The 26852-nt window shown below is 33.1% G+C and overlaps 1 protein-coding gene and 1 long non-coding RNA gene across 3 annotated transcripts in view; one reads left to right on the forward strand and one right to left on the reverse strand.

Moving 5' to 3' along the window:
* The window catches only part of CMC1 (C-X9-C motif containing 1), a 74808-nt gene that overhangs the window by 9541 nt on the left and 38415 nt on the right, over positions 1-26852 (reverse strand). The window lies entirely within an intron of this gene.
* Positions 754-18843, forward strand: LOC306645878. The gene is made up of 2 exons (XR_013759756.1): positions 754-1003; positions 17166-18843. It is a non-coding gene; the product is annotated as an uncharacterized lncRNA (long non-coding RNA).

The following is a 26852-nucleotide window of genomic DNA, read 5'->3' on the forward strand; positions in this document are numbered from 1 at the left end:
GAAAGAATTCAATATAAAGTTTAGACAAAAGCTAAATATTATAAATAAGGCCAGACTAGATGAGAAGTTAGTGAATTAGGACAAGTTCACTTAAGTTCAAAAAAGTGTATCAATGAGTCTTTTCCAGCAAACATTTTAACCAAAAATAAAAGGAGCTCCTTGAATAATTCTCCGTTGGATCCTCAGAACTAATATCTCAAATGGAAGAACATAATATGCACTGTTTACAATAAACATACATTGAAATAGTGGCTTCTTCAGTGCACTCAGAGCTTTAAAAATATTTTGGTTTCCAAATATAAATCTATACTACTGCAGATAAGAAAGTACTAAATCATGTTATTACCTGAATGTTTCGAAACAGATCCATTTGGAAGTATTACATCAACTTTTTTTAAATTTCCAAAATAGAGCACAAAAGAAAAAAATCACCTACATTCCTGTCTTCACAATGCAACAATAGCTAACATTGCTGATTATGTACTAGGCACCATCCAATGAGTTAATGTTTTATATGTATTAGGCAAACAGGTAATTAAAAAGTGCTAAGGGCTGACTCATACCTACTCTGAAAGTGTACAGAAGGGGCACGTGGAAACACAGAATGGGAACACTAGACATAGTCAAGAGAAAATTCCCACTTGCAGTACTTCTTTTTTTGGTGGTACTTGGAATTGAAACCATGGCCTCACACATGCTATGCCAAGTGTTCTACCACTGAGCTACATCCCTAGGTCTTTTCTATTAATTTCTTTATTTAGATACTGGATATTGAACCTAGGAGCAATCTACCTCTGAGTTATATCCTCAACCCTTTTTATTTTGAGATGGCGTCTTTCTAATTTTCCCAGGTTGTCCTCAAATTTGGGATACTCCTGCCTTATCTTCGTGAGTAGCTGGGACTAAAACATGGGAAGTACTTTCAAGCTAAGATCTATATAGTATGTTGGCTAAAGAGGAAGAGGAACAGTATTCTGAACAAAGGGACAAGCACAGGAAAAAGGTATGCAGATGAACAGGCAGGGTATGTTTTAGGGAATAATTCAGAATGGTTGTAACCTGCATTGTTAGGTTGTGTGTGTGTCCACGTACACATGTGGTGGACATGAAGTGAAAGAGGAAAGACATGCACCAAGGATGACCTTTAGATAGTGTTAAAATGTTTAGGCTTTGTCCTAAGGGCAAAGAAAATCCTCAGAAGAGTTTTTAAAACTGGAATAGCACCATAATATTTTCTTCTGCAGAAAACTGAAGAGTAGACAGGGGAAATAGAACTGAAAATAATAATAAAACTGTCTAGAAGTTAGTTCAATAACCCAAGCAAGAATGGCAAAGGGGCTAAAATTAAAATGGCAGAGGAAGTGGGAACAGGCAGAAATGGATGAATAACAACTGGAATGTGAGAGAATTAACAGGACTTACAATATAATTAATCATGAGGGCAGTAGACGTAGAAGTCAAGAAGAACTCCTAATTATTTTGCTGGGTACACAATAGCAATTTGAAGACAAAAGACCAGAAAAACAATCAATCAAAAACACTGTATGTGTAAAACAGCCACATCAAAAAAAGGACTATCATATGATCTTGCTGTTTTGGTTGGAGCCAGTGGAGGAAAATAAATACAGAAAATAAGTTTAGGCCACATTCAGCTAGAAGGTCTGTGAAACATCCAAATGGTGTTGTCCAGCAGTATAGATATGCATCTGAACCAAGTTTGAGATGCTGTTTTAATACTGCAAGGATGACTGTTATGACTTATTCCTTCTTAAAGGCGAAAGGAAGGAAGGAAGGGAGGAAGGAAGGGAGGAAGGGAGGAAGGAAGGGAGGAAGGGAGGGAAGAAGGGAGGGAGGGAGGAGGAAAGTTGACATTTTTTAATAAAAATATATTCTATTTTGAAATTATCAAATAGGTTCATTGGATCTTTGTAGAAAGCTAAGAAATAATATAAAACAGTGACCTCATTTTCCCTATAGCTTGTCACAGTTTATTTCACTATAAGCATTACTGCATCATGATTTGTCAGTTACAGAATAATGGAACGGCCTAGAATGATGCAACAATGAGATATCTTTATTATTACATCATTTTCACCTCAATTCTGTAATGTACATCATTCATGAAGATTTTTTAAAAATTAGTTTTTCAAATTTTCTGGCTTTCTCTCAGCAAAGTTGAGATTTGAGGGTTTCTTTTTTTTTTCTCCTTTTTTGCCTATGTTAGACAGAATAATAGTGCCTGAAAATATTCAAGTCATAATTCTTGGAATGTGTGAATATATTATGTTTCCTGGCAAATTAAGATTGCAGATGGAATTAAGGTTGATAATCAGTAGACCTTCAAATAGGAATATTTTCCCAGATTATCTGGGATGGTCCCTAGTAATCACAAGGGTCCTTAACAGTAAAAGAGAGGCAGAGAAGAGACATAATAGTGGCAGCAGAGATAACTAACTTGCTAGCTTAAAAGATGGAAGAAGGGAAATACCAACCAAGAAATGGAGATATCTCTGGAATGTGAAAAAGGCAAGGAAACACACTTTGCCATAGAGTTTCCAGAAAGGAACACAGCTCTACCAACATCTTGACCTTAACCCATTGAGACCTATGTCAGAATTTAGAACTACGGAATATTGGGGGAAAAAAAAACACAAAAGTGTGTTGTTTTAAACTACTCATCTTGTATAATTTGTTACAGTAGCAATATAAAACAAATACATTTCCATAAGGAAGAAAAATGACCAGAATATGTTTCACAATTATTAGATGAATTAGAAGAATATGAAGAAACTATCAGCAGCACTCTGGACTTCAAAGGTGGTGCAATTGATCACATAAGCACATAAGCACATAATCACATCATCACAGGCTATGAGTCTTCAGCTGATAATAGCCTAGATGAGTTTTCTCAAAATCAGGAACTGAATAGTGACTAATAAAATTTTAAGGACAAAAAGGAAGTATAGTATTCTCATTCCATAGTCATTCAACGGAAGTGACTTTTTATATAGCATTATACATTACTATCCCATTACACTAAAAGGACATATGCAGTATTCATTCATCTTTTATGTTTTCTGTGTGCTGAAATGTGCTTGACCAAATGTTGAAGGCAGGTATATAAACAAGGTGACTAGGAGTATATAGTATTTATAGTGTTTGTAAGTCTATAAGTTAAAATGTCTTAAAATTATGGGGTAAGATAGTCATTATCACTTCAGCAAAAACGAACTAAAATGTTTTCAAAATATCACATTTTAAAGATCCAAGTACCAGAAAAACAAGCTTAATGGTAAACTAGAACCTATTAGAGATACATTTTAAATCTGAAATTACAAAATAGATATATTCCAAGTTCATGATAAGCAGCCAGCTGGATTCAAAGGACACTGACCAAGTATAATTCGTTCAAAACATGAAAAACATGGAATAAAATTTGGGGTTTATTATGATTAAATTCTCATTAAAACTTCCAAAGACAATATCCCTTTATTCTTTTATAAGTTATCTGTAAGAATTTTGAAATATAAAGCTAAATAAATGGTGTCCATTGGATGTCTGTTTTTTTCTGGGATATTTTCAGTTAAGGAAGGCTTGGTCACCAATGTCAAATGCTAAGATGTTTTACTAAAAAGAGAAGAGAAAGGCATACATCAGCTTTCTGTTAAAACTTGTAAATCTCATATTACTATCCAGAAATATCTTTGAGAGCTTGGGATATAACTCAGTGATAAAGTACTTACCTAGCATGCGTGAGGCTCAAACCCCAGTACTACAACAGAATAAAATAAAATACAAATCAGAAACATTTCCAATTCACATAACGCCAAAGTGGAGACTGGAATAAACAAAAATCCTTACTTACGTCTGATGCATTAAACATAGCTTTCATTTTCAATTCTCTAGGATGGTTATGCCCTAAAATCAAGTGGTCATTAAATATAAAATGTAGTTTTTAACTTCAGTATGTTTGTTTATTAAGTAGTTGTATCTTTGTCAGGTCAACTTGGGTTAGAACTATACTGTGCAACACGATAAGACTAGCCACACATGGCTAGTGAGCACTTGAAATATTCCTAATCTGAATTCTACTATACTAAGTATAAAATACATACTGGATTTTGAAAGCTCATGATAAAAGAGGAAAGTAAAATATTTAATTAATAATTTTTACAGCAATTGCAGTTAAAAAGGTATTATTTGGATACGTTATTAGATTAAATAAAATGCTGGCATTAATTTTACCTTTTTAAATTAATTTCTCATCTTAAAATGTGATTACTATATTTTTTAAAATTATACATTTGCCTTGCACTATACTGTTCCATAAAACTTTGTGATTATGGAAATGTTCTCTGCACTTTCCAGTAGTGTAGCCACTGAGTCACATGTGGCTTCTGAATACTTGAAATGTGACTAATGCAATAGAAAACTTGAATTCATTTTAATAATAAATTTTAATGAAATTTAAACAGTCACATGGGTCCAGTAGCTACCGTAACATTAGACAAAGCAGCTGTAAACATTTTTAGTTCCCTACACTTAAGGTGAGATACAAACAGGCAGCTGGTGATGATTTGGTTCTTACTTGAATCATTTTAGGCCTTAGCTTTCCTTTATCTTCTTTAGTTTTTCTTAAAGCATATTTTTCTATCCATTCATCATTTTTAAGTCTATTAAAATACCTAATGAAAATAAAATGCTTAAGGAAATCAAACCTAAAGTGCTATGAATAATCATTCAGGAAACTACCGGTGTGGTATTCAACAAATAGCTGAATAAATAGATAAGTGAACTACATGAATGACCAATTTATAATTCTGATTTTCTATCAGACTTGAGTTGATTTAACTCACCCTTATATTTTAAAATATGGTTTTATTTAATAATCTCTCCCATTGCTCTCATCTAACTTCTTATTTGTAAATTTTTGACTGCTGTTTATCATCATCATTTCTTCAGTTCAGATTATTTTCAGAATTTGTCCAAAAGAAAAGTTCAGAACAAACAAGCAAAAATCTGTAACATAAAACTTCAGAGTTTCACAGAAATTAAATTTGAGAGGAATAGTTGAATTCATTATTTCAGTTTATTAGAATAAAAATTTAATAAGATTAAAATGTGATTCCTACAAGGAGTACTTAGTATATAGTACTTGGAACATAATAATTTCTGTTCATAGAAAGTCAAATATCAAAGAAGCATTAGCAATTCTGAATGGGGTCTTAAGTAATTTTTTATTTATTTCCCCACAGAAGTAATCGTTTTAATTCAGGTGGCCTCTTTCTTGGTTTTCCCATTTTTCCATGTAACTTCACTACTATTTGCCAAGTATTTTAAAGTGTCAAAAATAAAACATTAACAGTAACATGATAATGACAACTTAGATATACTGAAAGTTTATTATGTGCCTGGCAATACGCTAAGTACTTTATTAGCTCATATAAATTTTACAGACCCATTAAATATGCATATTATTACCTTCATTTCCAGATGAGAAAACTGAGCTTTAAATAAGTTATATCTCCGAGATCACATAATGTGGCTTTCAGACTAGTTTAAAACCAGACCTAATAAGTACAGTGACTCCACTTACTCCTTTCTATGATCAGAACCCAGGAAAAAACTCTACACCTACTAGAAAATTCTAGCCCACAGAATAGAGGCTAACTCAGGCCCATTTTCTCATATGATGTCACAAGACAGACCTCGCAAGCAAAGAGCAATGGCTCAGCACACATCAAATATTACCATAGAAAAAATAAGGCAGCAATCACTGCTGCATTTTTGTTAAATGGCAACTTAGCAATCATCTAAAATAAAATAGCATCAGATACCTTAGCTCTCTGAATCTTATAACCTGTTCTTCAGAATTCCTATAAATATACTTCAGTATTTTAAATGGGAATTTTACACATTAGAAAGTGGCTTCTCCAAACTGAATACTATGTACTAAATTCTGTGCTTCAGATTTTAAGTATTACCAGAATTTTTAGGGTATACAATTAGCACAGCAGAGCCTAGTGTGGCTAAGCCAACCATCAAATCACCCTACCTTATTAAAAGGACATGAGATGCCCTCGTATCCCAAATAGCAGAATCCTTCAGCATTATTGACTACAGAGGTGAAAGATTTAGAAAGTGACAAGGTGAGACAATTATTAAGTGAATGAGTTTGGCTTATGCCACATTTTTCTCGCATAGAAAAAAAACCTCTGCTCTTCAATGTTTAAAGAAGAAAAAGAAAGAAAGAAAGAAAGAAAAAACAAAAAAAAAAACAAACTACCTGTTAATAGGTGTGCACACTTCTGAATACAGAGACTTCTGGGTTTCCGTGCCATCTCCCAGTGGGTGCTAGGCTTTTCCCCATTCCCTTCACCAAAAGGGGAACAAAAGATTTTTTTTTTTTTTTTTTTTTTTTTTGTCCTTGCAAGTGGTTTTACAACCCATCCACAGGATGAATACAGGCATTAAGTATGAACAGTAATGGGCTCAGTTAACAATTAAACACTTGTCAAGTGTCCTGGAAAGGACCAGCTGCCTTGTTCTCAGTTCTGCAATCTAAAAGGCTGGAATGAGGAGAACCATAGAGGTCACTTTAAACCCTTAATTCAGAAAGTTCTTCCTATTCCATCTTATTTATTTAAACATTTGTGGTGATAGAAAATTTATCTCAAAAAGTGTCCAGTTCCATTGGATGTGTGTTGAGGATGAGAGGAAAAGACTACAGTCTGAAAAAAGCTAGAGTAAGTTTAATGCTGCCTCTTCATCAAATATTATTAAAAACAACATTTGTACTTTTTCCTCTTCTCTTGGCTCAGAGCCAGTTTGAATGTTACTGCCTTCTCTTCATTGGATGTGGTTTCTGTATTACCAAGAAATCCCTAGTCACTCTCCATAAAATAAGCTGGTTACCAAATCTACCCATATGACAATTTACTTTGAAACAGTTTGGTATCTGCCTTTTTTTTTAAAAAGTACAATCCATAAAGATAATGTTTTTCAAGTTCAACCACAGTAGAAACTTTAATAAAATATAAAAATAATATAGTTTGTGTGTGTGTGTGTGTGTGTGTGTGTGTGTGTGTGTGTGCGCGCGCGCAGGCATGCATATATCTTTCTTAACAAAAATAAATAAATAGGTCCCCATTTATAGGGAATCATTAGGAGAATAAAATCATTAGTCATTCCTCATTTGGTCTTCTCTCAGTTGAAACAAGAAATATTTTTACAAAAGTGTGACTTTTGGTCAAATCTAATATCAAATCTAACATGGTTACACAACTACCAAAGTGGAAATATTGTGCCATGAAATAATACACAGCCATTAAAAATGCTTAAAGGGAATGATTTCCAAGATTTTTTTCTTTTGCCAAGATAAGGTCTCTCTATGTTGCTCAGGTTGGCCTGGAACTCCTGGGCTCCAGTGATCCTCCTGCCTCAGCCTCCCAAGTACCTGGGACTACAGATGCATGCGATTGCATTCAGCAATGTCCAAGATTTAAACTGAAAATAGTAAAATGCATTATATTATAAAAAATTATTGTTTCTGTTTAGAATACACCCCCCACACACACACACACACATATACAATGTGTGTGTATCTATAAGCAGAAAATGGCTGTGGAAGAACATTTAAGAAACAGGTAATTGTAGTTATCTCATAGGAGGAGAGCTGGTAGTTTGGGGGACAAGAATTGAAAAACACACTTGTAATGTGTTCTGGTACTCTATACACCTTACAAAATGTTAAGAAATAAAGAAAGAAATAGCTCTAGGTGAAGGGAGAGGAAAGTGAAGTCCAGCTAAGAAAAGGCTTGGCTTTCATGAGTAGAGTGAAAAAGCCAACAATCTATTTTTTCCCCAGCAAGGCCTTTTCCGTGAATTGCTACTTAGCAACTAGGTGGGAAACCCCACTACATCTCACTAAGAACTCCCCATTCATCACACTTTAGGGATGATTCTGCATGTGTACGTTAATTTCATTAAATGCTAATTGTTCCCAAATATAAATCTGAACATTACTTTTTACAAAATATAGGGCTGCATAGGTCAGAACTATTCCTCTCATACCATTATCAAGTGAAAAGTACTATTCTGAGGTAGAATGACACTATAAAAAGTCACACTGTTCGCTTTCTTTTAATTTAACACAGTCACACCAACTGCCAAAATGGAAGAAATCTAACAATGACAATACGTGCTACCTTCTTAGTAAATAGGTCTAAATTCTCAGTTTTAAAGAAAAGTGGGGTTACTAAAAGACAAGGTATACTAAATTTAATTAGATATTTAATAAGTATAGTATATCCCTAGTTAACAAGGCAAATCGATCCTTTCAGTTCTGGCTGCAGTTTATTTAAAGACTTTACAATTTTACTACTTAAGAGCAAGTCCTATGGAGGTGTTATCTCACCATTTATATTTTTACAACACTTATGATATTGCTATCACACTCTTAAAATAAATGAAAAGCCCATGCCACATTTCAGGCCAATATAATGCTACAGACTCTATTTTTATTTCTGGAAATAAACATTAAAATAATTCTGTATTGCTCACTTCTTTCAATGTTGAACATAAAAAAAAAAAAACATAGTAAAGCAGGTTTTGTTAAGTCCCAAGTATGCTGGAAAAACAGATGTTTAATCACTTGATTTTAAAATTGGGCACTAGAAAATATATCATTATAAAAATTCTGACAATAGCATTTTATGACAAAATTATTATGCTATTAATTTTCTATTAAATTGTGATTTATTAGTCTTATACTTTAAAGATTAGTCTGTGTACAGAACGAATTTAGTGGTGCATTTAATGAGACAAGAAGGTAGAAGGATGAACATGAAAAGATTATTTTATATTGTAGTGCATGAGCTATTTGATGATTCTAACATAGTCCAAAAGATAGCTTCTCTCTAGATTGATCATGGTTCACTTAACATCACTGAATATCTAATACCTCCAACTCAATTAATTCTCACCTGATTAAGATCAGACTGATATTCAAACTAAATCATCTCTCCAGTCAAGTAGAAATCAATATTTCTGATTTTACTTTTAAATTACAATAGAAAGTAAAATGCATGCATCTTCAATATGCCGAGTAGCTTTTCTATTCTAGTCTACCATGGCATGGATAACACAGTTGATTAAAGAATTATTCTAATTTGAGCACCAATATGTAGCAGAATCTGATTAATTTGAACACAGAGATGGAATAAAGTAATTAAATATACCTTATACAGGGCAAATAGAAAATTGACATAAAATAAACTTGACTTCTTTAAAACAAACCTGTTTATCAGCTCAAGTAGTTAGGAATATAGTTTTATTAAATATTGATTACTCTCAAAGAAAAGGCTTGTGTCAAGCACAGATATTTATAAAGCGGGCAAGAAACAGCTCTTTTTATATCATGTTCTTCCACCACTACTCCCTCAAACAAGCATGCACATCCCTAAAAGAACCAAACTATTTCTGTATCACTTTTCCAGAAAAAGCAGAACATACTGCCCCATCCCTATTGATGAGGAAAATTAGTAAGTCTAAAAATAATACAGTGTTTATGTATTTGTAATTAGTGCCACTAAAGAGAACATGGAATGAATTTCACTTCTTTTTCTATTCCTTATTTCCCTTCATATTTAAGACAAGAGTAAAATCCAATTATTTGCTGGATTAATTGAATAGAAGTAAATGTTATATTTATTAACAGACTCAAAAATTCAGAAAATTTTCATCGGAATATTTAAGAATACAAAAATCACAACAAACTGTACCAGTTTAATAGCTGAACACAATACAAATTAGAGCTGTGTGTACCAAAACTGAATAGTTATACAAATCTTTATATATTCGTGTATATATTAAGTATTTTATATACAAAATGTTTTATATCAAATGGAATACATAAAATGTACTTTTTTCTAAACCTCATGGACTAGGTTATTAATTACACATTAAGTAGTCACAGGTGTTATTTAACTTAAGTGTGCTCTTTCTAGTCTTATGAAAGAAATAAATACCTTCATAGAAAAGAATATGAGGAACCAAAAATCATACAAGTTAATCTGGAAGCATAGATTTCCAAAATTCATCCTATGAGAAAGAGCCATATAAGTTACTTATAGACTATAACTAAGACCATTAAAATGATAATCTCTAAGATTTATATATTCCAAGGTTGGGCTGCCTAAGGAACTTGGAAGTTGGGCCACTTGCATATTAAATATAAATGGCTATTCTTCATTTTCACAAAAGACTCCATCTAATTTTTTTAACCACACAGATAACTCATTTTCTGTTCTTATTTATGAATGAAACAGTTTCAAAGAAATATTTCTTCTGTAGATAATATAACTTTGTATGTTACACATAATGTATACATATGTATGCACACACATAAGTGTATATATTTACATATATATACATTCATAAGCTAACAGTGCAAGCACAAGAACTGCAATGATCAAGTACAACACATGTCCTCTGTTTAAAGACACAGCTGTACCAGATCCTGATTTACCTTGCAGGAATGGAAACACAGTTTCCAGATCTGAGAATTTATATTTTTTAAAAGCTAGAATTTGGTTTGAATCCCCAGCCCCTCAGAGGGGACCAAAAGAAAGAAAAAAAAAAAGAAAAAGGCTGGAATTTTTGTTTTATGTAAACTCAAATAATTTTAAATAGTTCATTTTATTTTCTAAAACACTGCACAGAAGGAAAACAAAATATGTCTGCATAATGGCTCTCAGCTGAAGGCTGATGTCCATGTCATCTGCTTGAAGAATTTCCTGGACATTTCAGTTCTAGAATAATTATGTGTATGTGGCTATCCTTTCAAAAACTATTATGCACTCAACAACTAGTAAGGAAGAGGTCTCCATGATCACCCTAAATAGCATCATAGAATGTAGGGGTAGTGGAATTATATGGAGTCTTCTTCCATACCTAATTTTCACAGGCCTCAAACTTCTCCATGGTTTTGTGAAGTCACCTCAGATATGGTGCATTTATTCCCTTTTGGGAACCAACATCAGGGATTCAAAATGGGTCCTTAATTAAAAGTCTGTAATCTGTTAAACTCACAAGGATTACATTTTGTATCAGTTGCTAAACCTGTCTAAATGTATGTTCTGAGAAAACCTTAAGAATGTTACATTTGAATGGGTGCTCATTTATAAAGTCTCCTCCTCTATTAAATTAGCAGATATTTATTAAACTAACAAACTGACATCAAGAAGTCTCCATGGAGCAGTTAAGCAAGGACACACTTAAAATTAAACAAATATTGAAAAACAAAAAAGCTAGCAATTGTAGAAATGATAAAAAAAATCAAGAGCAGTAAAAGACTTATCGCCCAAGAAAGCCACAAGCAATAACTAATAATGAGAGTCTGAAGGTGTAAGAACTCACCATGGTGGAAGAATGATAAGAAATGTAAAACAATAAGCTTTACCTTTTTTCCCTAGTCTGTTAAACAAGCTGTGCATATAAATGATGAAATGATTAATTGTTTGAAATATTTCTAAGTTTACATTGTTAGAATTCAAGATAATAGCTATTAAATATACTTACACATAAAGCATTATGGTCAAATCTAATAAGTCAAAATCCCAGCACCTGGTCTTAAGAAGTTACTGATAAAACACTTCTAAATAAGTACTTTACTTTTGTTGCATATTTTATTAGTAACATTTATTAAAACAGTAAAAAGAAATAATAAAACAGTTCATCTCAGATTCTAGAAATCTTTTGTTGAGAGAACAGAACAAAGTAGAGAAAGTGGTTTTCACAGAGTCTTATTTGCTAGATTCCACAAAGAATATTTTTAATTTTAAAACAGAATGTAAACAAGGTTGATTGAAATAAAGAGAAATAAATTAATGCTAAATAATTACTAAGGAAGTTTTGTTTATGGAAATGAATAATTCAGTGTTTTACAAAGTAAATTCAAGCAACAGCTGCTTTGCTGACATTAAGCTAAAAAGAGCTTCTTCAAAATACACAAACTTGAAAACCAGAGTATCATCATATTTTTTAATGTCAAATAGGAAGAAGTTATTTTCTATATCTTTTGGTTTTAGTAAAGTAACACACAGTTACAATGTTAATCAACCAACCACTTAAGAAGTCTCAGCATTACATTTTCATGGGAGGTATCTGCCACGTTCTAGTTAACTGAATATATGCATAATTCCTGGCCTGCTAAGTCATTAACAGCTGGGAGAAGAAAATAGTTCAGATTTGTAACAATCTGTTCTCAACCCACTTGGTCCTGGATTTTATTCCATCTCAAAATGAATCACAGGCTGCCTTTTAACTCAGTGCAGTCCCAGTCTGTGTCCTCTTTGCTCCCAGATATCAGGAAAGGGCTATCCTTCTTTAAAAAGAAATGAACTCAAAGTTAACAAGTACACTTGAGAGAAACTGCACACATTTCAAACTCAGTTTATCTGTACTAAATAATATATCCACAGTTCCTGTAACAGTTTCACATACCAACAGCTAATAGATTTAGAAACTTGAAAATAAATCAGCATAAACAGCTCCAAATATTAATCTGAAATTAAGATGAAACAATTCCAAATAGTTACATAAGACAAACAGAAACTAGGTTCTATATTCACCTAATTTTTGTTTTTGGTTATCTGTTGCCTACCACAAAATAAAGTCTACAATTCTTTAATTGATCATGAAAATATGGTAGACTGCAAACAGCATTCTTTTTTTAATTGATTTTTAAACTTACACATAAAAACATTAAAATTATACATATTAATGGGATAACGTGATGCTGTGATTCACATATACATTGTACAGTGTTTAAACTCAGGTTAAACATCTCTCTCAAACATCACTGCTTTGTAGTGAAATCTTTCAAAATCCTTTCTTTTAGCTTTCTGAAATACTGAGTACATTGTTGTCTGTACTCACCCTACCATGCAATTATATTCATTTTTAAAAATGAAACAGAATAGGAAATATTAGGGTACACTGAACACTTCATCTATATAAATGCATACATATGCACAAAGTGCATATGTATACGTACCCTGTGTTATATTTTACAATGTGTTTCTTACATTTTACCAGAAGCCAGGAAAAAAACTTGAAAGACACAGGTCCTGTGCATGCTAATCCTTATCCTTTACGATAGTAGGGAAAGAATTCAAATAATAAATTCTTAATTCATTCTTTTGTTAAATATTTACAAGCATTTCTGAATAAGTCCTGTTCTAGATGCATGGGACACTTCAGTAAAACAACCCATAATCTCTGCCCTAGTGAAGCTTACGTTAAAAGATAAAGACAAGAAGCCTAGTACTATGGAATAGGCTAGAATAAAGTTAAGAGTTATTGGGGGAGCGGAGGAAAGAGGTAAGGGGATTATGGGAAGGGGAAACAGTGTGCTACATTTTAAGCAGAGTTTTCAAGGCAGGTTGTTTCCTCTGAGGAAACTTTTGGGGCGAAAAGAAGTGAAGAAATCAACAACATAATTTTTATATCTAATGAAAGCCTAACAAATACTGTAATGTCTAATTCTATACATAAGCTATCAATAAATATTTACAAAGAAAATAAGCATGAAGAAAAACTACTAGACTCCTCAACCCAATACAGGTGGGCATTCCACCAACCATTAAAGAGAAGACATATCAATTAATGCCAATACAAAAGCACCTACGTTACTCTTGTGGAAATCAGACAGTTTAATTTTAAGATGACATTAAAATGAAAGTAAACACTAAAGTGACAAGACACACATAAAAAAGTGAAATCTTAGAAGAAAAATTGGTTCCTAGTAAAGTGAACCCATTTGAATAATATTATTCATTAAGGATATTTTTGAGTAGAAAACTGCATTCTTCACTCCTTCCAGAGCTTATAGATTCATTTTTTTTAACTTTTCTAAACAATCAGCTATATATACTAAGCACCTCTGCAACTTCTATATGAGTAACAAAATAATTTAAAAACCCAAGCTTCACTTCCAATATAGTAAACTAGTTCCCTGAGTAATAGGGAATTTGGGTACTGGTTGGTAGTTTGAAATGACGAATCTGGAAATAATCACAACAGCATGAACTAAGAAACTATGTCCTCTACTTTACCTAAATCAATGAACACACATATTTTTCTAAATAAGAATGGGAAATTTGGATTTAAAAATCCTAGGTTTAAAATGATTTTTTGAATTTGTAAAAATGACTGAAATAGTAAATTTGGGATTTCTGTATAACTTTATATCAACATTAACATGTCATTGTCCATAGCTTTTAACTTGCAATTAAAGCATTTTATCTCTTTTACTTGCCAAATACAAGCAGAATATTTCTTAATTTCCAATATTCAAAATGTCTGTCAAGCTAAACAAGTTCTTCCTCTTTATTCTGTGAGTCCTAAGACAAATTCTCCAAATTCATCTATTTATTTGTCCTATATTGTAGAAAAGAGGAATTTATTTCATATGACAAAAAGGACATAGTACCCCAAATTTTGCTACTTAACCATACAATTTGTAACTGGATGAAAATAAGGCAAATATATAGAAACACCTGCATATCAAGAAAGGAAGAAGTATTTCTATATTGTATGCACATAACCACTGAGTTCTCATGACTGCAGTGTCATTTATATAACTCTGACAGAATTCATTTGTGTATGTGCTCCATAGCTAGCATTGACATACCATTTTAATGGGTATACAATTATAATGTATGAAACTTCCTTTATAACCATACAATTCAAATTCAATCCAATATCCAAAACAGAAAAGGCATGAGGAAGAAAATTAACACAGATTTCACAGGATTAAACAGGCTTTCAAGTTAAAGAAAAGATATTTTTGAAAGGAATGTTTTGTTTCAAATCAAATACCTGTAACTCAGAGCCAGGACTATTTCTTGGCCATTTCACAACCATCTACTTCAAAAATGTGGCTAGGTTCATTGTTTCTTGCAAGTCATTTTAAATCAAACTTTTGGCATCATTTTGCTTCTCTTCAGTGATCTCTTTAATCACCAAATCCTGCTCATGCTTCCTTTGATATTTTCCATTCCCACTGTCACCTTCACAAAAAGGTCCTCTACTTGTAGCTTAATTGAAGGAAAAATGTCCCTTTTCTCTAATATCAACTGCTCCATCCAGTCTGATCCCATACATAGAACCACCACGATTTTATCAGCAACGTTATTAAGACAGGGGAAGAAAATGAAACTATTAAATTTAAAGGATGCAAAAATAGCATACCTACTTCATTTACCTTCCCATGAATTACCATTTCTAGTGCAGACTTGTAGGAAATCACTGAAGGCACGATTAGCATATAGACATGCAACTACTGATTTAGGATATTCAAAATAACCCTAGCAGTATGGACAATCTGACTTTTTTTTTTTTTCCATTTTCAATTTCTTAGGGATAAATGCAAATTCCTACATTAAGTTTTCAAAAAGTCTTAAATTTAAGAAATGGAATAACATTTGATAAACCCCACATATTTGAAGACATGATGAAACATGACAGAACACCCAAACCAGTCTTAATATCAGTGTCCCGATCACAATTGCAAGGAGCTCACAGCATATCTGTGGTCATTTCTGAAGACCACATTTTCAGATGGATCTTGATAAAGAGCATGTTTCTATAGAAAGGTTATCAGGAGACTGAGAAGTCTAAAAGCCACAATGTATATAAATACCATAATATGTACTAACTGCTTCTGGGAATCCACAATGTATCTATGGGAAAACAAAAAATATTCAAATTTGGTCAAAAAAGAAGGACCAGAAAAGAGAATGACACTATGGTTAGTGACTTTAAATACACTATTTAGAGTTGTTCATATAAGCAGTGGGGAATGACATACATTATATAATTCTAAGCTTTAACTAGAAACTATTTAGGGTAAAATTAGGAAGGGGAAGGAAAGGAAATTTTCAAGATAGGGAAAGCTAGTCCTTATGCTAATACCAATTCAGGCAAAAGATGATGGGGATAAATCTGGGTCAAACTGTAGTATACTGTAAGCTCACAAACCTTTCCTCAGTTTTAAGAAGGCAAAAATTGACTAACACTATACCATAAAAGACAATCTCATATCTTAAGTTTCAAAAAGTAGTATTGAGGAAATAGAAGACTCCAAATAAGGTTCAGTACAGCATGGCTCTTAACCTAGGGTGTATTTGGGAAACAAAATAAGTTGAAATATCCTGAGAATTCCCAGTAATAGCACTCCTCATTACCAACAAAAGCAGGCTGGAGTCATAAATAGGAAGCTTAGAGAAATTAGAAAAATGAAACAAAAGAAAACCACTTAATACAAAAGCCTCTACACACCTTCAAAAGATTTCAGCAGGGGTTACAAAAACCACCAGGGCAAGCCATTTCTCAGGGATCCACACTTAATAAGAGGAAACCCCCAAGGTAAGCCCATAGGAAAAGAAGAAACATTCCTAAAGGCTATTTAACAAAAACACTGCACTGGTTGGCTGTGTTCCCATCCCCTCTCCCTCCAGGCTTCAGGGAAGTACATAGGACATCCTAGCCCTCACAATCTAGCCCACAGGGGTAGTCAAACATCTGGGAAAGAAGTGGCAAAAGTGTTAAAGAGCATTCACCCACAATTTTTCAGAGAAGCAGCAGAGCAACTCTGCAAACATGCCTTAGGAAAAGAAGATGCATCTCAAATGTCACACTGTAAGAACTTAATAAAAACATAAATTCAAGAAAACTGGACTCAAGGAACAGCTGATAAAACAGGGTGAGATGAAAGACAGAAAGAAAATATGCTGAAGACCAAAACCAATTCACGTTAGTAAATGTATTAGAAATATATAAGAGAGACACAGCTAAAATTCCAGTAAGAGATTTTATAAAAATGAGGTTAGATAATCTCATTAGAGGAAAAAAATTTTAAAGGCTAATGGAAACAATGAAAACCAAGTTGTAAAAGGCAACTACTGTGGTAGATAGGCTGTAATGATCCTAGCTTCTGGGTATCCATGCCCTTATACAAACCCCTCCCACTGAGGGTAAGATAAAACTAGTGACTTGCTTCTTTGAAGAATATGATAATACAGATGGGTTGTCACTTCCATGTTTAGATTATGGAGATTGTGAACTGTCTTGTTAGCAGAAATTTACTCTTGTCTCCTCAGCTTACAGGTTTTGATGAAGTAAAATGCTATATGGAGAAAACTCAGGTGGCAAGGAACAGAGGCTGTCAACTCAACATCCCAGGGGGAATGACTATTGCCAAAACCACTGAATGAGCTTGGAAGCAGATCCTTTCCCAGTCGAGGTTTCAGATAAACTTGGATCTTGAGCCAACAAGTTAACTGCAATCTTGCTAAATGGCTGATGCAGAGGACCCAGCTAAAGCACTCATCCTAGAGACCTGACCAAACGAAACTGTGAAAGTAATGAATACATGCTGTTTCAAGACATTGCATTCTGGGATAATTAGTTATGCAGCAAATAGCACCCCAAGTGTTGCTTTAAAATTCCAAGGATGATTGCTATCTTTAAGGGTGATAATTCCTAAAAAGGAAAAAAAAAATTCAAATTACAATTAAGAAAAGTTTTCCGATTCAAAGAACTGAACTTACAAACCAAAAGGACACATTATGTTGCAGAAATAATTAATACAATGTATCCTAATTATATTACCAAACTCAAGGATAAAGAAAGGATTCTCTTAAAATATCCAAACAGAAAAATCAAGTAACCATTGGGAAAATTTATGCAAGGTGGGTGAGGATAAAAACCAGGTTGGCCTCAGACATCTCAGAGCAACATTCAGGGTCATAATATACTGATGCAATGTATACAAGTTCTGAGGAACAGAAAATATGACCTGACAATATTACATCCACCCTTTCTGACATAAACCTAATAAGGCAATGGTAGTCATTACCAAGCATGAAAGATGTCAAGGGTTCTAGAATCCAAAGATCTTTCTTAAATAAATGATAATGAAATCAAGCAAAGTGGATTCAATAATAATAAAGACAGTAAAGAATGTGATGAGGACTGAATTTATGGTTTCAGAAAAGAATGTAAGTATTGCAAACTTTGACAATGTAAAAAAATGCAACTAGGATGTAAAAGAGAGGAGGTAAGGAAGTATAACTATATTTTCATAGCAGGAATCAATCAATGTTTTTCGAAGTAAGAATATGGAGTTAAAAAAAAAAAAAAAAAACATGGCAAGCAGGAGGCATCACAATACCAAACCTTAAATTATACTACAGAGCTACAATAACAAAAATAGCATGGTATTGGCACCAAAACAGAAGACCAATGATACAGAATAGAAGACACTGAGACAAACCCACACAAGTACAGTTATCTCATACTAGACAAAGGTACCATAAACATACACTGGAGAAAAGATAGCCTCTTCAACAAGCAGTGCTGGGAAAACTGAAATCCATATGTAAATAAAATGAAATTAGACCCCTGTTTCTCACTCTGCACAAAACCCAACTCAAAGTGGATCAAGGACTTCAGCATTAGACCAAAGATCCTGTGCCTGCTAGAAGAAAAAGTAGGCCCAAATCTTCCCCATGTTGGCTTAGGAACTGACTTCCTTAACAAGACTCCTAAGCACAAGAAGTAAAATTAAGAATTAATAAATGGGCCTTTATCAAACCAAAAAGCTCTTCACAGCAAAGGAAACAATCAAGAACATGAAAACGGAGCCTACAGAATGGGAGAAAATCTTTGCCATATGCACCTGAGAAACAACATTAATCTCCAGGATATATAAAGAACTCAAAAAAACTTAATCGCAAAAAAAAATAATAATAATAACCCAATTGATAAATGGAAAAAGGAACTGAACCCTTTAAAGAAGAAGTAATACAATTGATCAACAAAAATATGAAAAAATGTTCAACGTCTCTAGCAATTAGAGAAATGCAAATCAAAACTACACTGAGATTCTAGTCAGAATGGCAATCATCAACAATACAAGCAACAATAAATGTTGGCGAGGATGTGGGGAAGAAGGTACACTCATAAATTCCTGGTGGGACTGCAAATTGGTGCAACCACTATGGAAAGCAGTAGGGAGAGTCCTTAGAAACCCTGGATTGAAACCACCATTTGACCCAGTTTGACCCACTCCTAGTTTATACCCAAAGGACTTAAAATCAGCATACTACATTGACACAGACACATCAATGTTTACAGCAGATCAATTCACAATAACTAAGCCATGGAACCAACCTCGGTGCCCTTCAACAGATGAATGGATAAAGAAAATGTGGTATATATGCACAGTGGAATATTACTCAGCTTTGAAGAAGAATCAAATTATGGCATTTGCAGGTAAATGAATGAAAATAGAGAATATTATGCTAAGTGAAATAAACCAATCCCAAAGAACCAAAGGCCGAATGTTTTCTCTGATACGCTGATGCTAACTCACAATAAGGGTGTGGTGGTAGGGAATAGAGGTATTTTGGACTAAATAGAGGGGAGTGACTGGAGGGGAGGGGGTACAGGAGTAGGAAGGATAGTAGAATGAATCAGACATTATTACCCTATGTGCATATATGATTATATGGCTTGTGTAATTCTACATCATGTACAACCAGACAAATGAGAAGTTATACTCCATATACGATGTGTCAAAATGCATTCTACTGTCATGTATAACTAATTAGACCAAATAAAATACATATAAAAATATACACCACCAGTGTAACTCCACATCATGGACAACCATGAAAATGGTTATATTCCGCATATGTATGATATGTCAAAATACATCCTACTGTCATGTATAACTAAAAAGAACAAATAAAAAGAAAGCCACAGCTCAAATCTATTAGTGGTTTTCATAATGATTTTTCTTATGATTAAAGCAAGTGCCACAAGAAACACATAAACTTCTTTATTCTTTCAAACTGCCTGGAGTACTCACAAACTGGCATATATAAAAAGTTAACTGTAAATTAATACTGCTTTATAGATTATATTATTTTAACTAAAGATTTTTCAAAATAAACTCAAAGAATATAAAAATTTTAAAATACAGTATGTTAAATATATTTAATTGAAAAAATTCATCAAGAAATTAAAAAGTAAACAAAGGAATGATACAAAATAAACCTGATTTGAAATATGTTCTTAAACCTTTGAGATAGTCTTCCCAATCAAGTAGTTCATGTTTTTCTTAGGAAAAAAAAAACAAGATTATTTATGTGTATGGCCTGCTACAGTTTATGAATTTGTAACACCAATTTTTTCATTTACTTCCAAAACAGCCTTGTATCAAAATTTTACACAAAAGGACTTGTGAGTACATTTAAAAACCAAAAACTACAAAAATGAAAATTATTAAAAAACAGTAAAAACAATTTATCAAATATTATAGGTTTGTCATATAAACATATTTCATTATAACCTTACTTAACACAAAGCTACATTGTCAAGTAGACATCTAAAGCTTTGTCCTTTCAACTATGATCAAAATGCCTATATTCCTAGTTTTAATATTCTAACACATATTCAAAATGTGGCAATTATACCTCAAGATTTCTCTTTTAAGAGTCAATATAAAACCTAAAATTATTTTTGATTGGCTCCCTGAATAAGATTCAAAACTTTCCAAATAAATGAAGAATTAGCACTAAATGTAGTAGGGGCATAAGGAATAAGTTTTACCTATATTGTTGAGAATAAGATTTTCATATATTCCTACCACAAGATGGAGATAAAGTAAATGTACTGATATATTTCTAAATGTATAAATTTTATTATAATATTCGATGTCACTTAGTTTATAATCAGAAATATATCCTGATTGTCAAGGTAAACAAAAGAAAGATCACTTCCTGTGATCAGCATTATAGTTATTTCTAAAATATTCCTTTGATAAAAGAAAATATAAAGACACATAAAAATTTCATAGTTTAACCTGTTTCACTAAGCTTTTAATATTTACTAAATATTAAAAATGTTTTAATATTTTTAAGGAAGATGATTCTCATATCTATGACAGACCTGTAAAATAGAATTTTCTGCAATGATGAAACTGACCGATTCTGCATTGTCCAATGTGGGATAGCTACCAGCCACACAGACAGTGAGCATTTGGAATGTGACCTGTAATTCTAAGAGACTAAATTTTAATTTTTTAATCTTAATTATTCTAAATCCAAAATGAAATAGCCAGTATGACTACTAACTACCATATTGTGTGGTAAAAATTAACATAGTTAACATTTTAATATATGTAAAAATCCAATGGAGATTTTCAGATAACAAATAACAGATACACTTAGGCTTTAAAAATATTATTATAAATTGATAAAAAATAAAGATCATAATCATTAAAATGGAGTTCTTTTCAATATTATAAGGGAAAAAACAAGAGGATGATATAACTACAAAAGTAAAACAAAAACATACTATATGTTAAAATGGTTAAAGTTTTACAGCATTCTTTAAAGGAAATAAAGGAGCATGCATTAATGCACAAAAGATCTTTTGTAAATGTATTAACCGTGAATTTTAATATCTGATACAGAAATATGCCTATATATTCAAAGCATTTAAATACTTGTACACAAAATAAACTCAAAATTTACCATTTATGCAAGTCAAAGTTCAGTTAACGTTTTCAATAGTGGAAAAAGAAACTGCTTCCTCTTACCAAAACAGCAAGTGTAACTGTATAATAACAAAGCAGAGCACTGCACCACAGACTCCAATGAGTTAATGGACCTCAAGCAACACAAAGTTGGGTACCATTGAAGCTAAAAGGCCAATAGCCAATCTGAAACTGGGAGAAACAGTCTCACCAATCCAAAGCTGTCAACCAAAAGTTGCTAAAACCAAAAGGAAAAACATTTCAAGATCACATGTTAAATATATGAGAGGATTCATGACGCAGTCACTTCACTGGGGTGTGTCGTTCAGTTTGAACAGAGGAGGAGAAAAGCTTAACTTAAAAGTGCCACAGTGGTGACACTGAAAAGATAAGTATTAGAAAAGAATCATAGATTGGTCACCACGTTATTCTTGAAAACATGCTGTTGGTTGGATTGTTCTGGTACAGGCACCTGATTTTTAAAAAATTGTGGATGTGTTCTCATTTTTAATAAGTAATAAAAACTAGCTTTTTGTTGGCCAGTTATACTCTAACAAAACAAAAAATAAAGTTCCTCCGTTAAGCTGATATACCCCACCCCCAAAAGATCTCACTAAATTATTTCTACATGTGCTGTGTTAAAACTGAACCCCTAGAGGGCAACTGAGCTTCAATTTTTACTTCCTAATAGACCTCAGTTCCACAGTTTATAGATACCATGACCTATTTTCTTATCTCTTAAAACTTCATTTAGAACAAAAAGGAAATGGAAAGAAACTGATATATTCCATCCTCTAATGAAAATATTATGGAATGAATTTTAACAGTAATAATTTAAAGATGAAGACTATGGTACAAACAGACATATTCCTGAATAATACACATCATGAACAAATATTTGAATATTAACACTCAGTAGGAATCAGGTAGCACATAGGAAAGACACATTTAGCAAGTCTATTTAATAAAAATGCTTTGCATAACATTACATTCATTAAATGACATGTTAAAATTTATAAAAAAGGTGAAGAATCCAAGTTCAATAACAATTAATTATAATTAATTATGAACTACCCAACATAAACCACTATAGAAAAACTAATGTTCTTTCAAAGTATCAAACAGTTCACTGACTATCCATTGAAACTAACTCTGTTTTAGGAGATGGCAATGTTGGTACTCAAATACGCCTCACAAAATGCTGATATGGGGGGGAAAAAAAGGAAAAAAGATTGCTTCATCAATGTGAAAGTAAGGCCAGCAACCTACACAACTTCACAATGTTACCTTAGGTCAAACTCAGAAATTGGGTATATACAAATATAAAATGTGTATACCAAAAGGATATCATACCAAATGAATTGGGAATTTATCTGGACAATAGATGAGACTGTAATAACTTAATGACGTGGTAAAAAAGTCATATAAGACCCCAAATGAGATATATGTGTCCTATATATTCATCTTTGAACATTGTGTGGGTGTGTGTATATGTTTATCTATGTGTATACATATGTGTGTGCATATATATCTATGTGTATGTACATATACATAAAAATACCTAGAACAAAGTATTACTGAATCCATAAACAGCTTTTGAACATAAATGTGTATACATGTGTCCCCGCACAAGTCCCCTTCACAGCAGGAGAGGTTACATACGTCCTTATACACTATGGTAAAGGGCTTCTTGATGAAAATGAAATTGCAATGTAAAGAGTTCAAAGATCCAAAGCTGGGCCCAGTGGTGCAAGCCTGTAATCCCAGCGGCTCAGGAGGCTGAGGCAGAAGGATTTCAAGTTCAAAGCCAGTCTCAGCAACAGTGAGGCACTTAGCAATTCAGTGAGACCCTGTCTCTAAATAAAATACAAAATAGGGCTAGAGATATAGCTCATTGGTCAAGTGCCCCTGTACCAGTAGCCCCAAAACCCCTCACACACACAAAAAAAAGTTTTTCTAAGAGGCTTAGAAAGACAACTAATAAAAGAGTGAGATAATACTACTACTACAGAGAACTGAGTTCTAATCATGTGTTTGAACTACCAAATGATTAGACCAAAGCCTAGTCAATTACCTGTCTTTTACATAAAGGCCACTGGAAAGGATGATATCTAAGACTCTGCCCATCACTTTAATATCATGCAAGACTTGACTTTTCAGCAGTGTCACACTACAGAAGCAAGTACAGGGATGAAACAGAATAATACTTTGTAAAAAAAAAAAAAAAATAGCAAAATTCAGAAAATCAAGAGGAAGTTGAACTTCTTTATGATGACCTGGAAATCATTTTGTAGAAAGATCATCCTAATAAATCTATTTTAATCAAGCCATATCACACTTCCTAAAGTGTGCTAGAAGAGATTGTTGAAATAAAGACAGACATCTAATGATGTAGATTCAGGGTTGTTCTTTGTTTTTGAGTTTGGTTGTCATTAAAACTGAAGTTTTAAGGTTATGGTGAAGCATTAAAGGATGAAAAGTTCAATGTAAAAAAGATGTTCATTTATGCATTTTAAAGGCAAATGCACAGCATCGGAATGCAGATTAAGATTTCTGCTGTCATTGGGGAGGAGAAAAAGCAGCCTGGCAATGTGAACTTCCAGATTATTTATGAAGTCAATTTCCATTTACATTAAGAGAACCGAGTATTCCCCTCCTCACTCACAGAGGCTAACTTTCAACACCCACCCCCAGTGGATGCCAGAAACTGCACATACTACCAAACCCCATAAATACTTGTTTTTTCCCTAAATGTCCTTCAGTATTGCTACACAGTACCAGAGTTAAATTATTCTTCCATTTTTCATGCCCTACTGCCTCCTTTGCATCATCCCTTTTGTGCTTTGGTGCCATTATTACATAATAGTAGGGTTACCTGAACACAAGCACTATGATGGTACAAGAGTCCACTTGATAACCAAGAGGTTACTCAGCAACTAACAGGTGGTTAACATACAGCAATGGATAAACTGGACCAAGAAATGACTCACATCCCAGGTGGGACAAAGTAGTACAGCATGGAATTTCATTTGCTACTCAGAACATTGTGCAACTTAAAACAAATTATTTCTGGAATTTTACATTAAATATTTTTGAACTGTGGTTGACTGCAGAAAACTGAAATCCCAGAAAGCAAAAGTGAGTAAGGGAGAACTACTATAAGCTACAGTTTAGGTATTTAATCATTCTTAGACCAAAGTGGAATTTTCCTTAACTTGGAGACTTAAAATAAATGCTTGTTTTAAAAATCTGACAAATTTAACAAACCAATTTCTCTAGAGGAAATAAGGAATAACACACACCTAAGGACATCTATAAAAAAGAAAAAGAGCATGCCACAGTTCACTCTGTGTAAGTACTACCTGGCAGTTAATGTTCATTTTCATACAACAGTCTGACCTTTTATTTTCTTTTAATAGTGCATTATATTATACACAATAGTTGGGCTCATTTTGACATAATCACACATGTATGAAATTTAATTTACCACATTTCAGTCCCTGGTGATTTTCCCTTCCCCTTCCTTCCGTACACTCCCTATTCCCCTTCCTCTACTGGTTTGCCTTCCACATATTTATTTTTTTAATTGGTGCTTCATATATATAAAGATGGAATTCACTGTGGTATATTTATATATGTACATAGTATAATTTTGTCAAATTCACTCCACATTTCCTCCCCTTTCCTATCCTTCCTCCTTCCCCCTCAACTTTTTCTACTCCACTGAACTTTCCTCTATCTTTGATATCCAACCCACTCCTCTTTTATCCCTTACTTTGCTCTAACTTCTGCATATGAGAAAATATTCATCCTTTGAAGTTCTGAGTCTGGTTTATTTCACTTAGCATGGATGGTGTACAGTTCCATTTACCAGCAAATGTTATAATTTCATTCTTCTTTATGGCTAAGTAAAACTTGATTGTGTATATATACCACATTTTCTTAATACATTCATATACTGATGGACATCTGGGTTAGTTCCATATCTTGGCTATTGTGAGTTGAGTTGATATAAACATTGATGCGCTGTACTGCTATAGTATACTGATTTTAATTCTTTTGGATAAATACCAAGGAATGAGATAGCTGGGTCATATGGTAGTTCCATCTCTAGTTTTTTAAGGAATCTCCATGCTGCTTCACAGTATACCAATCTGCAGTCCCACCAACAATTTATGTATGTACCTTTTCCCCTACATCCTTGCCAGTATTTATTATTATATTCTCCATAATTGCCATTCTGACTAGAGTGAGATGAAATCTCAGTGTAGTTTTGATTTGCGGTTCCATGATTACTAGGGATGTTGAACATTTTTCATGTATTTGTTGGCCATTTGTGTTTCAAATGTTTTCTTTTGTTTGTTTGTTGCCCTTTTAAAAATTGGGTTATATGGGTTTTGTTTTTGTTTTTGTTTTTTTGGTGTTAAGCTTTTTTAGTTCTTACATATTCTGGATATTAACTCTATCAGAGGAGTAGCTGGCAAATATTTTCTCCCCTTCTTCAAGTTTTTATTTCCTTTGCTGTACAAAAGTTTTTAATTTGATGCTATTCCATTTATTAATTCTTGGGCCTATTTCTCGCACTGTAGGAGTCTTATTAAGGAAGTCAGTGACTATGCCAATATGTTGGAGTATTGCCCTTAAGTTTTTTTCTAGCAGTTGCAAAGTTTCTGGTCAAATTCCTAAGTCTTTGATCTACTTTGCTTTGACTTTTGTGCAGGGTGGGAGAAGGGGATATAGTTTTATTTTTCTACACATGAATATTCAGTTTTCCCAGCACCATTTGTTGAAAAGGTTATCTTTCCTCCAAAATATTTTTTAGGCACCTTTGTCAAGTATTAGAAGACTGTAACTATGTGGGTTTATCCCTGTGTCTTCTGTTCCAATGGTCTTCATATCTATTTTGAGGCCAATACAATGATGTTTTTGTTACTACAACTCTGCAACATAATTTGAGACCAGGTATTGCAATGTCTCCAGCACCAATCCTCGTGCTTAAGTCTGCTATAGTTGTTCTGGGTAATATTTTTTTCCAAATGAATTTTAAAACTTTTTTTTTTTCCTGGTTCTGTGAAGATCACGATTGGCATTTTGATGGGGATTACACTGAATCTGTATAAAATTTCTCATAGTATGGCCATTTTGAGAATATTAACTCTGCCTATCCAAGAACATGTGGGGTGGTGGTGGGGATGTCTGTCCATCTTCTAAGGTCTTTTTCAGTTTTCCATAGTTTTCGTTG

This window comes from Sciurus vulgaris, assembly GCF_902686455.1.
Source record: "Sciurus vulgaris genome assembly, chromosome: 16".
Taxonomy (NCBI): domain Eukaryota; kingdom Metazoa; phylum Chordata; class Mammalia; order Rodentia; family Sciuridae; genus Sciurus; species Sciurus vulgaris.